Genomic DNA, 14,145 nt, shown 5'->3' with positions numbered 1-14,145 from the left:
TATATATACATATATATATATGTGTGTGTGTGTGTGTGTGTGTGTGTGTGTGTGTGTGTGTGTGTGCCTGCGAGCTGCCCTCTGGTGGCAGAAAGGCAGCACAGAAAATCAGCAGAAAGGAAAAATATTCTGAGTGAACCATAATGGCATCTAGTAGCCAAGAGACAGTACTACGGGGGTACAAGAAAAATTGCTGATGGAGGATGGGATTTGGAAAGGGAATTATGGGTAAGTGATGGAGTTAAGGCACTGCTGGTGCTGGGAACAAGGTAAATTGTGTTTGGTTTGGGGCTTGAGGGTTGTCATTTAAAGGCAAATTTGCTCTGGAGGGAGATATTGGACCTAGGTAGTTAAGGTTAAAGGGCAGGTAGGGAGTTTTTTAAGCAGGCAGGAGTGGGTGGATGAGAGAGGGAGACCGGGGTTTTTTAAGAACCCCCACTGTTTTGTTTTGTTTTTGCCTACAGGGTTAATCCGAGGCTCCTGAGCTAGTTTTAGGGGAAAGGATTTCCCTTAGTTGGGCTGGGGCAGAGCAGCAGGTTCAGAAGATTGTAGGATCAGGTCCCATCTGAATCTCCAGAAATGTAGGTCGGAAATTGTATGGAAAGGTAGAAAAAGGAAGGGAAGAAAGGTAGCTAAGACACCCCAGGTAGGGAAATTGTCCAGAGCCTTTTAGAGGTAGGCTAGGGAGCAGATAAAATCAGACTAGACTACAGGGATATTTAGCTGGGTTTTTTAAAGGTTAGAAAAGAAAGATTTGGGAAAGCCAGGGAAAATTATATCTCTGGCAGCGTTTTATTTATTTGTGTGTTTGTTTGTTTGTTTTATTCATTCTGCTATTTGGATACTGGGTTATTTTATAGCCACACTGATAAACTACCAAGAATTCTGAACATTTACTCATGATCAGGTTTGCAATTTTCAAATATTGTTCTTCAGGTGGTTATTTTATAGGAACAACTTTTTAAATTATCCAAGATTTGCCTCTAAATCTTGTGCAATAAGCACTCTATTGGAATAGAAATAACTTTCTCTATAGTTATATGCCACATAAACACTTGAAAAGAGTTCTATAAGGACATTTTTCCTCTGCTGTCTGGTGCTACAATATTTTAAAAATGATGCATATCGCTTAAATAGCACATTTGATTTTTGGGTATTTAGTGTGTTTTTAGTGTATTTTCTGACCAAGGAAAAGCTAGGATGATTTGTTAATGTGGTATGAAAGTAAAAGTGACTTGATTATTGTTAATATAGACACTAAAGGAAAATTTGATGCATTTCGGTGACACAGATAGTGTTAGGTCTAGAGTCAGGAAGACTCATCTTCCAAAGTTCAAATTTGACCTTAGAAACATACTAGCTTTGTGGCCTTAGGCATGTCTCTTCATAAGCCTCTGTTCCTCAATTGTAAAATAAGCTGCAGAAGGAAAAAGCAAACCACTCCAGTATCTTTGCCAAGAAATCCTAAAATGAGCTAAGGAAGAGTTAGACATTCCTGAAATGAATGAACAACAAAAGGAAATTTAAAAATTCTACATAACATGAAAATAATGATATAGAAAAATTAGAGGTTGAGTAATCGTTACTTTAAACTATATATTTTCCTTAAAATCTTTTCTTTAAATCACAACCTATTCCACCTCATACTGTTATATTCACATTAAAATTTAATTTTGAAAAGCAATGAGGCAAATACAGCACATATAGTATGTATAGTAACTATACATACATATATGTATACGTATGTGCATAAATAATATTTTGTCCTGATAATCTCTGACCTGTCATCCGTAAGTAAGGAGGATAGTTTCATTATCAGCAATCTGGTAACATAACTATTTTTCAATTAACTGTAATGCTTTCCGTTAGTGCTTCTTTGATTTATTTTTTGAAGTTGTGTATATTATAGTTTTGTTTCTACTTATTTCACTCAACACCATTTAAAATAACTGCACCTTTATTTCTCTGAACTCCTCATATCCCTTATTTCCTACTACAAAATAATTTTCTTTTTTATTATTATCATATTTTAATAATTTTAAAATTGCTATCTGTACTTTTTGTTTCCATTTTTGTTACACCAATATTTATCATAAAGAAAGTACTTTGGTACTCACATTGCTGTTGTTTATATCTTTGACTTCCCTGAGATGTATATCTAGTATTGAGAATTCTTAGTGAAAGTGTATAACCAAATTATTGATTTCAATATACTGATATTCAGAAAAGTGGAATGGATCCATACCACCACCAACAAAGTATTCATCTTTGAACCTTTATTGGTATTGTTGATCCAAAAAAGAGTATCTCAGTCTTTGTCACATTTATCAATTTAAATGACATATTAAAATTCAGACTTAGAAAATCCGAAGACAACAAAACCTTTTTCTATTATAAGCCCTTGCCACATAAAAACAAATATTTCATATTTTTATTTAACATTACTCTCTTTAAGTGTTTTATTTTCTTTTGTTTTGATAAGTTTGTATGTTGAATATCCTGTTCTCAATTCATACTGTTTAAAGAAATGAATTGGATTTTTCAACTAAGTTTAATAAAGAATAAAATTTAATATGTATGCTTGAAATTGTTATATATGTTATGAGGATGCCAAATATTCTGGATTTTTTCAGAAAATAATATCCAAATTTTAGTCTTGATGTATTATAAATAAGGAATAAATCTATGAGATTTCTGATTGATTCTTCATGGAAGAATGTGAAAGTGTTTTTTCTCCCCTTGGTGTATGCATTTTTTCAAAAGATAAACTTCTGAAATTTGATTTTGAATTTCTAGGTTAGAGTTTTTTGTTTTTCTTTTGAGGAATTACTATGGATTCACTCAATCTATAACTGCAATAATCTTAACATATATCTAAATAATTTTCCCAAGTATTTTTAAGACATGATATTCAGACTTTTAAAAATATTTTTACTTAATAGTTTAAATCCTTGAATTATAATTTTTTAGCCTTTCTTCAAGTTCAAGGGTCCACTTTGATAGGTTTTTGTGTGTTTTATTTGTTTTATTTTGGCTTATATTCTCTCAATATTTTGGTAAGATATTTGTGGGATAGATATCCATAAGTATTGGTTAGGTTCTGTGATGCTACACACACACACACACACACACACACACACACACACACACACACACACAATCATCAATGGCATAGGAAGAATAATAGTTACATACTGATTCAAATTTGCTGATGGACAAAAATGTAATTTACAAGTAATACATATACATGACAGTCAGGGTTTCAAAGGTTTTCAAAGATTAAAATTTGGTTCTGATTTAATAAAGTTTAATTTTAAGTAAAACTATCTATGGACATTTAATAACCATGTATTAAGTTGTTAAGTAGTCAGTCCCAGGACTGGGTAGTAACATTACCAGGTTACTGCCACATAGGGAGGTAGACTGCCTATTTGAAGTTGAAGTGGCAGAAGTGCCCACAGACTCTGGTTGGAATACCTGAGGTCAATCACAGCATGTGGCTTAAGTGGAGACCAGGAGTACATCACAAACTGAACTAAAAAAAGTGGAATAATTAAATAGGGACTAGGAAAAAACCAAATACACTAAAAAAAACCATGAAACTTGACATAATGTACCCCAACACTTTAGGCATTTAGACTCCAGCAAAATGCGAATACTTAAATCCATTGGCATGGCTGCTAAAATAAAAATATATAATATAATGCAACATAACATAATGTAATATAATATAATACAATGCAATGCAGCACAAAACAATACAATATAATAATTAGTACAATCATTATTATAATAAATGGGCAAGCAAAGGAGAAAAAAAACACAACAATTGATAACTATTATGGGGACAGAGAAGACCTTTGCTCAAACTCAGAGGACAAGAAAGTAAAATCACCTATTTCAAAAACAGCAAAGAAATATAATAAATTAGACAACAGAACTTTTTAGAAGATCTTCAAAAAGTCCTCAAAAAATTAAATGAAAGAAGTTGAGGAAAAATTGGAAAAAAATAAGAACAATGGAAGAAAAGCAAGAAATACTAATGAAAGACTAATCATAAACAACAGTAAAGGTGGAATTTTTTGATTCCTATATGAGAAAATGCTATTTATGACGCCTGGTAATGGCATCATTGTTTGGATATTTTGAAATAATGTGTGTGGATGGTAGATTCAGAGTCAAGGTGAAGGTAATGGAATGAGCTTAAATCTAAGATTGAGCCTATACACAATCCAGATTCACTTTCTGGTGGGACAATAATGGTTTAAATAGTACAAATATTCTGTAAAAGTCTTACTTCGACACTCATCATAATATGGAGGTAATGTTGCATCCTGATAGCTTATGGCATTGAGACGAATGTTCCAATGGATATGATTAAAATGGGAAGACTTGGTTTTGAAAGGGTATGTGGTCCTGGCAACAGAATGTTTCTGCTGTCTAAGGACCAATCTAGCTAAATATGGTCCTAGTATTGTATGTTAAATAGAATCAGATGGGCTAAGTTGACCAAATTAAATAGCAATAAGAACATGGAGAAACACATTTCTGCTGATAGGAACGTGGAGAAATTGTCTTGCTGGATAAACTGTGATATTTATTTTTTTTAGAAAATAAGAAGAAAATACACTTTAAGAGTTGTAAAGCCATTCATGTCAATTGACTTAGGGGACCAAGTACTATGATTAGATGCTAAGGGCATTAGTGAGAGGATATAAAGCTAAATATGTATAAAATATTTGTGGAGGACTTCCAGGTTAAAATGGCAGCAGAGTAGAAGCAGCATGTTTAACCTTTCCTAACCCACACAGATAGGACTCCTCAAGGGGACATAAATAACAAATTCAGATGAACGAAGGGACCCCACTACAGGGCACAGCATTGAAGGTATGTAGGATATGGGCATTTCCATACAATAAGGGGATGAAATAGCTCTCACTAAAATGTGAGCTGAACAAACCTTCTCCCCCAGACACACACACCACCTACAGTGCCAAAGCCAGCTCACAAGACTTAGAGGAAGTTTGGGGCATTCATTAAGTCCTTGACAGCTACCTGAGATCACCATGGCCTTCTCCTGAGAGCCACAAGGCTTAAGACCCCAAGAGGCTAAAGAACACAGACCTTGAACACAGAACTTGAGCTCAGGCAAGGACCTTGAATGCAGGCATGGACCCTGGATGGGAACCCAGTGTGGAAGAATGCATGACTGTGGAAGCATCACCCTGAGACTGTCAAAGGAGCCTTGGGCAGAGGAGCAAGCAAGGAGACCACCAGGATGCTTGACCCTGAGAACAGGTAAACTTGAAACACTAGTTGTCTAAAGAGTGCAGATCGCCTGTAGGCACAAGGATAAAGCTGAGAGGGCCTCACAAAGCTGTGACTCAGGCAAAAACTACTCCACAGCTGAATAGGGAGAGAGCATGTCTGCCTCACTGAGACTTCTGATTGAGAAAGAAAAATATCATAATAATAATGGTAGCCTATGTACCTCTAAAGAGAAAGATCAAGAAGAAATCTTTAACACTCAACAAGTTTTGCACAGAAAAAAGTCCAGACAACAGAGCAAACAACAGGGGAGAACAAATTAGTAATCACATCCAAACATTCCCCCCCCAGAATGAAAATTGGTCATAATTTTTTGAGGTGTTCAAATATGAGATCATGAGAAAGATGGAAGAGGTTTGGCAGGAAAAGTGGGAAATAGCTCAAAAGGAAATTAACAGGTTAAAATAAAGAAACTCCCAATTGAAGAAAGATGCCCCAAAATCAAACAATATGGTAAGCAAATTGGAGGAAACCATGAACAACAGAATAGACCAAATAAAAAAGGAAAATCAAAAGATTACAGCAGAAAACCAGTCTCTGAAGACCAGAATTGGGCAAGTAGAAGCCAATGATCTCTCAAGACAGCATGAACAAATAAAGCAAAGTTAAAAGACTCATAAAATAGAAGGAAACAGGAAATATCTCACTGAGAAACTGACATACCAAGAAAACAGGTCTAGTAGAGACAATTTGAGAATCATTGGTCTTCCTGAAAAAGCAGAAATTAATAGAAATTTGGACTCCATACTACAAGAAATTATCCAACAAAACTGCCCTGATGTTCTTCAACAAGAGGGCAAAATAGATATTAGATGGGTCCATAGATCACCCTCTACACTAAACCCTCAAAAGACAACCCCCAGAAAAGCCAAATTAAAGAGCTTCCAAGTAAAAGAAAAAATTTACAAGAAGCCAGAAAAAGACAATTCAGATATCAAGGAGCACCAATCAGGATTACACAGGATCTGGCAGCCACCACACTACAAGACCACAAGGCTTGGAATATGATATTCAGAAAGGCAAGAGAACTGGCAAGAATCACCTATCCATCAATACTTACTATATATACTTCCAGGGGGAAGTAAGGGTATTCAACAAGATAGAAGATTTCCAAATATTTGCACAGAAAAGACGAGGACTAAATGGAAAGTTTGATATCCAACCACAAAAACCAAGAGAAACATGAAAAGGTAAATAAGAAACAGAGGGGAAAGAAAGAAAAATCATATTTTTAAATTTTCCTCTTTAAGGGCTTCAAAAAGATAAAATTATTTGTATTCCTACATGGAGAAATGTTATGTGTAATTCTCTTTAATGAGCTGTATTCAGTTATTAGAAGAATTATTCACAGGGAGAGGTTGGAGTACTAAATGATCTAAGATGATACTGGGGTTGGGGGAAAGAAGAGGATGAATAGCAGATGGCACCAAGAAATACTTGAATGAATAAGAAAAATAGGACATTCTATACCACACAAAATATTTGTGAAAGCTTTGTTTTACTGAAAATAACACAAATGCCAAAAACAAAAAAAAGAAAAGGAAAAGTATCATACAGAGGAATAGGGAAGTGATTGTTCCACTGTACTCTGTCTTAATAATTACTTCATTCTTCATTTTTTAAAGAGGATCAATGACATCCTCAGGGGTATGACTTGCTCATGACTTAGATTTAAGTGAGGCACAGAGATTAAGTCATCAGTTTCTCTCTTCCATGGTCATTAAAGTATAATGGCAGTATAAAAATCAAGACAACTTGTGATGGCCTGGGATGCACTAAATGACCTTAGCATCATCAATGTCTGATTAAGCTCTAGCATTTCATAGTGCCTGCTTCATCAATCTACATGACTGTTTGGACAAATTGTTCACATTCAACATTTCCAGCAGGGCAGGTCTTCATATGATTTTGATAGACACCACTTTACTCACTGATGGGTTTGAGGCATCCTGGCTACTCAACCCACTTTAATATTTTTGCTGAGGTGATTTTATTGGAGTGTGACTTCAGTGCATGCTACAGCTATTTGAAGGCACAGATGGGAGTTGAGTGAGAGGTAAAAATGTAGACCTGAAAAGAGCTTGGCAAGCCCTCACACCAGAGGTGTTAGTCCTCACTAAATACCCCATAAATCTCATTGACTTGACATATGATTTCATTTGTTTTAGAGATTCCCATGTGAGGAAACACCTTCTACCACTGCATGCCAGGAAATACTTTATTACTCTTAGAAATTTTCCAAGAGAACTGACAGATTAAGTGACTTGCCCATGTAAATTGTGGACAGAAGCAGTATTAGAAGCCAGGTTTTCCTGATTGTAAAGCCAGTTCTCAATCCATTGTATCATGCTGAAAATATGATATCCAGTTTTGGGTTTCACATATTTGGAAGACTTGATAAACAGAAATAAATTTATTAATCTTTCCTATTTTCCCCATTGTGATATTCCTTCTAGCTGTAAGAATTCCTGAGGCCAAAAGAAGCTAGGAAATAGAAATGATGGAGAATATTCTAGGAATGAGAGACAGTGAAAAGTCATATAATCAAGAGATGTTGAATCATGTAAAGAAACAACAATTACATTAAGTGAAGTTGAATCATAAATTATGTGGGAAATAGTAAGAAGGCTGAAAATCTCAGAAGAAGCCAGATTATAAAAGTCTCCAAAGAGCATTTCATATCTAATTCTTAAGATAATGGATACTCTTCAGAGTTTTTTAAGTAAGAATGACATGCTCTGATTTTTAATTAGGAAAGTTACCTTGGAGGATAAGTGAACAATGGATTATTCTGGGGAAAGGTCTGTGACAGGGATATCAATAAGAAGACTACTCGGTAGACCACATGTAAATTAAAGAGGGCCTGATAAAAAAATGTGGCCTTTATTTGAGCTGACAGAAAACTGATTTATTAGATGATTTGTAAATATTTAGACAAAACTTGAAGATAAATTAGATATGACTGAATGGTACAAGTGGGGAATCATAAATGATTGTGACCACAATTGTAATAGTAATGTTTAGGAGAAGGGAGATTTTGCCAAAAAAGGTGATGAGTTCTGATTTAGACATAAAGAGATCAATAGAAAACTTGATGTGAGATGAAAAACTTTGGAGTAATTATATATTGAATTGGACAGTGAATCAATTGGAAAAGTGCAAATGCATTGTCTAGTTGAAATTAGGATCAAATTGAAATTATGAAGCAGAAATTATAAAGGGCACGGTCTGTATTTAAGATTTTTTTTCTATTTAGTGTCACATAAATAGAAACAAAAGAGGTAAATATTAGGAGTTATCTGAAATTAGTGTTTAGCATGCCATCATTTGCAGTAAGACAAGAGGCTAAGGACTCATCTAAAATTATGATTGAAACTATTTTCCAAGGGATCAAGATATGGAAGAAAGATTAGTCATTTCAGATGTAATGAGCTACAAAATAATGGAGGAGTCAAGGGATTGAAGATCTTAGTGAAAAGAAAGAATGGTATTACATAGAGATATATGGGATTATTATCAAATAAAATAATTTAAGAGTTTATGAATATAAAAATGGAAATTCACTTATGCTTGATCAGGGTTATGATGATCTCTATGTTTAGATGAAGTGGATTAGGGGATTATTGATATAGGAAATTATTTTAAACAGATCACAATCTTCTCATGATAAGAAAATTTTCAATTAGAGGTTTTATATTTTAGACAGGACATGATAAACTAGAGAGAATTGAGAAGTGGGTAATTATAATGTGAAAGACCTCAAAATCCTGTCCTATTACTGTCCTTCCTGAGTTTGCAGCATCAACAAGCCTAGAATCCTGCCTCCAAGTTCACCAAAGGTAGAGTTCCTGGATCCAAGGACTTTATCACATGTTGCATTTAAACTATTGCACTTTAACAAGTATGAATGTAAGAGACTGAATTAAAAGCATTTGTTCCAACTTGGCTCTTTGTAGCCAATTCAACTAATAACTTCTTATTTCTCCAATTCTCCAATTATTTCTCCAAGAAATCTCCAATTTCTCCAATTATCCAATTAATATCTCCAATGATAATTCTCCATTTATCAGAGGAAAAGATAAGAACATTGACCCAGATTAGCCAACATACCATTAGAACCAAGTCACAGATATTTTTAAAAGAAAGTAACTTGCACAATATTATTATAGCCCATTACTCTCTAGTTCAAAATTAAAACAACTAGTTTTATCACATAAAACAAATAATCTTTTAAATGATTTATTAATTCGACTACTTGAAACAAAATATTAACAGCTCTCTAGGCAAAGATTCATTCACTTCTATTTTTAAAGTAGGCAGCTCAAAGTAATATATTTTCTAACAGATATATTTACTTAATTCTCAATGAAAGTAACAGGGCACCTCATTCAGATAAATTATTACCTCTACAACATTCTAGCTAGTGGCCCATCATACAGTGAAATAGAAACATTACCAACCTTCCTTGCTTCTCTTGTTCATTATAAGACTCAATATGTTGTTTTGCATAGGACCTTTCACAATCCAGTAGAATGAACAATATTCCCTCTATTTTTGAGAATAAATTCAGTCTGGAGTCTCCATTAGTAAATAGGATTCATAGGATCTAGCCTATGAGTAACATATTTATTCTTATGGAAGATAAAATATGATCATTTCAGGTTTGGATTGTCTTATCATCCTTTATAGATATGTTCATTTATATTAACTTTATTGTGAATTTCTTTAAAGGTAAACCCAGGGGCATCTTCTAAATTTAGATACATATTCTTATATTCCAAGTATTCTCCCTGTTTTATATGTTGTGTCCTCCCATTCACTGTCATAAATATCAGACACTTATTATAGAGAGCCAGCTCTATATGGGAGGGGTCCTGAGTGGTGTATGGTGGCATAGAATTGTTAAGACAGGAGAAAGAAAATGAGAACAACCAGACTAGTGGTTAGCTCATGCTGATCTGAAATCTGTGAGCTTTGGAGTTTATTATATACTGATTTCAAACAAAGAACACAAAGAAAGAGTCACAGCTGTGAAGGGGTCACAAATCACACACAACCAAATAAAGTCTAAAAAGTAAACGTAAAGTTAGGAACAAGGACAATGGCCAAATTCCAACCACCAATTAGTAGGGGATAATTCAGGGAGCAGAAATATTTTATGGAGATGTTCACTAATTGAGTCCTATCTTCCTGGATTATAGACACCATGTCAAATAAAGTCCAGACTAAAGGCTTCAGTCTTATCTAAGCATACAATCTTATCTAAGTAATGTTTGTTAGGGTTCAGGCTTCTTAATTATCAAGGAGAAAAATTTTTAACTCAGTAGTTGTTTGTCTGTTAAGGACTCAAAGCTTTTCAATAAGTCTATAATGTTTTTCCAATAAGAAAAGGCATGGATCATAAGAGGTATCAAAAGAGGGGTCTCAGATTTTTATCTATTCTCTTATTGGCTTCCCACAACTTATTAGAAAGGCCTATAAACATTATTTTAAAAAATGTCCTATACTCTTTTTTTGCCTTTGGATACTTATGAATGAAATGAAACAGAGAGACAGACATACAGATAGTGTGTGTACGTGTGTGTGTCGGTGTGAATCTGAAAAAGAAAGAGACAGAGAGAGACAGATGTAGAGAAAAAGGAAGAAATAGAAAAGCAGGATCACTTAGGAAGAAAATGCATAAAATTGTAGACTTAACTAGGCAGGACATATTTTTCTTGGGATATAAATTTATCTGTCATCATAGAAAATCATTGTCTAGTGGTCGATTAAGATTGGGAAGACAATTCTTGAATAAGCTTCATCAATCAATACCCAAGCCTTTATCAATTGCCAATTGAGTACCAACCATTCTGTTAGGTCCTAGGGTTATTAATATATGTCCCTGTCCCCAAGGAGCTTGCATTCTATGAAGTACTACTTCAGTCTTTAAAACCTAGTCTATTTTGTGAGGCATTGGCTAGTTGGAACTATTCTTGTGATATCTCTTACAAGATGGGTTTAAAAGATTTGAATTGCTGCCAAGATGTTTTAGTTGACTAAAAATCTTAGGAGAGAAGACAGAGGCACTTCTTTGTGCAAACTTTTAAAAAAAGCTAATAGAACACTCTTGTTCCTTTATAATCTTATATCAGAGTAGAGGATAGGCAAGAGCATAGCAAGACACAACTAAGTTCTGGTTATTTGAAGCTAGGGTGGGGTGGGGTAGTGGTATTTCATGTGCAGAGATGTGCATAGCATCTGCCTCAGACCCATTAGCTAGATATATTAGGGCAAAGTTTATGTGAAAATGATATATTTCCCAAAAATACATGAAAAAATCACAGAATTTCAATTAAAAATTTTAAATGCCATATAATCCAATATTTAATGATAAAAATCCTCATAATATCATATTAGATTAGTAACTCTTTTGAAGTGAGTCACTAAAAGTAGCCCTTCATTGAAAAGTGTTGAGTATATTTTATCATCCTGAGAGATGGTAGCAGAGTGGCAGAAGAACCAATATTCAAAGACATTCCGGAAAAGGAAGGAAATTCCTGAGCTCCATGACTTGTAAAGTTAGATTTGTCCAACTGGCTCCCACATATAAATGAACAATAGGAAACTTACATTTTATCTCTAAATAGTACTATGACTTATATGAGGAGTGTAGGTCCAATTGGAAAGATACTTCCTTATAAGCTCCCCCACATATTCTTTCACTGCAAAGGGATCACAAAATATCTCAGTAGACCTACAAGCCTAAGATAAACTGTGGGGGATATTAAGGGATTTAGATTTCATTGGAATATCACGGAGGGTTATTGCCCTGGGAATCCTTAAATTTACTTCAATTTTGAATGGAATTTATTGGTTACTTGATTGCTTTTTACATTCTATATTGATATCCTTGCTGTCAATATTTTTGAATTGTGGCACTGGAGAAGACTTTGAAGAATGTGTTAGACAGCAAGGAAATCATATTGATCAGTATTTATAGAAATTAACTCTGACTTTTCATTGAAAGGACAAATAGTGAAGCTGAAGCTTAAATATTTTCCTGAATAATGAGAAGACAGACTCAATGGAAAAGATTCTTATGCTGGGAAAGACTGAAAGCAAAGGAGAAAGGGATGGCAGAGGATATGAGATAGATAGATAGTGTCATGGAAACATTGAATGTGAAGTTGGATAGACTTTGGGAAACAGTAGAAGTTAAAAGGGTTCCTATGTTATGCTATATTCCATGAGGTCACATTATTGAAAGGGTTCACAATAATATTTTGATATTCTGAATTTAACTCTTGACAAATGCAATGATAATAGGCGAAATAGAATATGATATTTTGGGGGCAATCTTAAGCATCAAACACAGTAGGGGTAATAAATGGCATTTGAGTGTGGGAATATTTGAAGTGAAGGGGAAATGTTATGAGGTGGGGAGCTGAAATACACAAAGGAATCTAAACTCAGTTTGCTTTCTTCAGACAATGTGTAGCCAAAGTTTCATATAGTAGAATTTTGATAGTTTAGTGGAGAAAAATAGTTTGGAATTAGATTTCAGAAAGCATCAACACTTTAAATAAAATATCTTAACTTTGACTTCCCACTATCTAAATGTTCTTCATTATATTATAATCTGTGCTTCTTTATTTAGATAAAATGTTATTTTATTATTTTGTTCTGTGTTGCATTTTGATTTAGAAAATATTTGTCCCCAGCTATTGGCTATTTTATATATATAGTTTTAAAATAATTTTTTATCCTTTTATTTATTGGCTCATTTATTTTCCCCTCCACATTTAGGCTGGAAGCCATAAGTAAGATACAATGAACAATAGGCCCAGTATTTGAAACATTAGGGAAACAATTATCACAGATATGAATAAATTCCTAAAAGCTTAAGATGACAATGGACATAATCTTTCATTATTATAAATAGCAATTGTTGTTACTATTTAAAAAAAAACCTTCCCTTCTTTCTTAGAATCAATATTATTTATTGATTCCAAAGTAGACAAGGGATTAAGGGCCAGGCAAAGGAGGTTAAATGACTTGTCCAGGGTTACATAACCAGGAAGTGTTCAAAGCTAGATTTGAATACAGGACTTCCTGTCTCTGTGCCTTGTTCTCTGACTATTGAGCAACCTAGCTGTCCCCTATTATGAATATTAAATTGTGTTTCAATAACTGTTGAAATTCTGTTGTTTTGGTTTCTAGGCTATTTTGTGCCAGTTTCTTGGTGATTCTAGAGTTTTGTTTGAATACTTCTGACAAGTGATTTCATTTAATAATGTGATGGCAATATAGACATCTATTTGTGGTTAGCCTTACTCATTATGGTCCTGGGAAAGCAAATATGTAAAACTCTAAAATATTTCAGTATTATAGACATTACCAAGAGATTCCAAGGTTACGTACTATCATGAGAAGTCTTCAGAGTTGTACTGAAAGTTGGGAAATCATGTATAGATTAGTGAAAATAATATTAATTCAAAGAAACAGAATCTACCTTACATGAAGATATTTTAGCATGTTGTTTTTTTCTTATCAAAATATGCAAATTTTTGTGAATGTTTTATTTAAATGGGAATTTTCAGAACTTGTATGGTAGTAGATTTTAATATTGAGTCAAATGTAGTGACAGTAAAATTGGTTCAATTTTTGTCTTTTAGATTTAAAAATGAAAAGTTTTGAGAAAATAAATGCAGAAAAATTGCATTGTCATGATCAAATTAAATTTAAAAAAATGAACTCAAGTTAACTATTCATTAAATTTGTCCTCTCTATTTTTTTTTAACCCTTGTACTTCGGTGTATTGTCTCATAGGTGGAA

Source organism: Gracilinanus agilis, chromosome 1, assembly GCF_016433145.1.
Source record: "Gracilinanus agilis isolate LMUSP501 chromosome 1, AgileGrace, whole genome shotgun sequence".
Taxonomy (NCBI): domain Eukaryota; kingdom Metazoa; phylum Chordata; class Mammalia; order Didelphimorphia; family Didelphidae; genus Gracilinanus; species Gracilinanus agilis.
The sequence above is the reverse complement of the archived record's forward strand: the minus strand, read 5'-3'. Positions refer to the sequence as shown.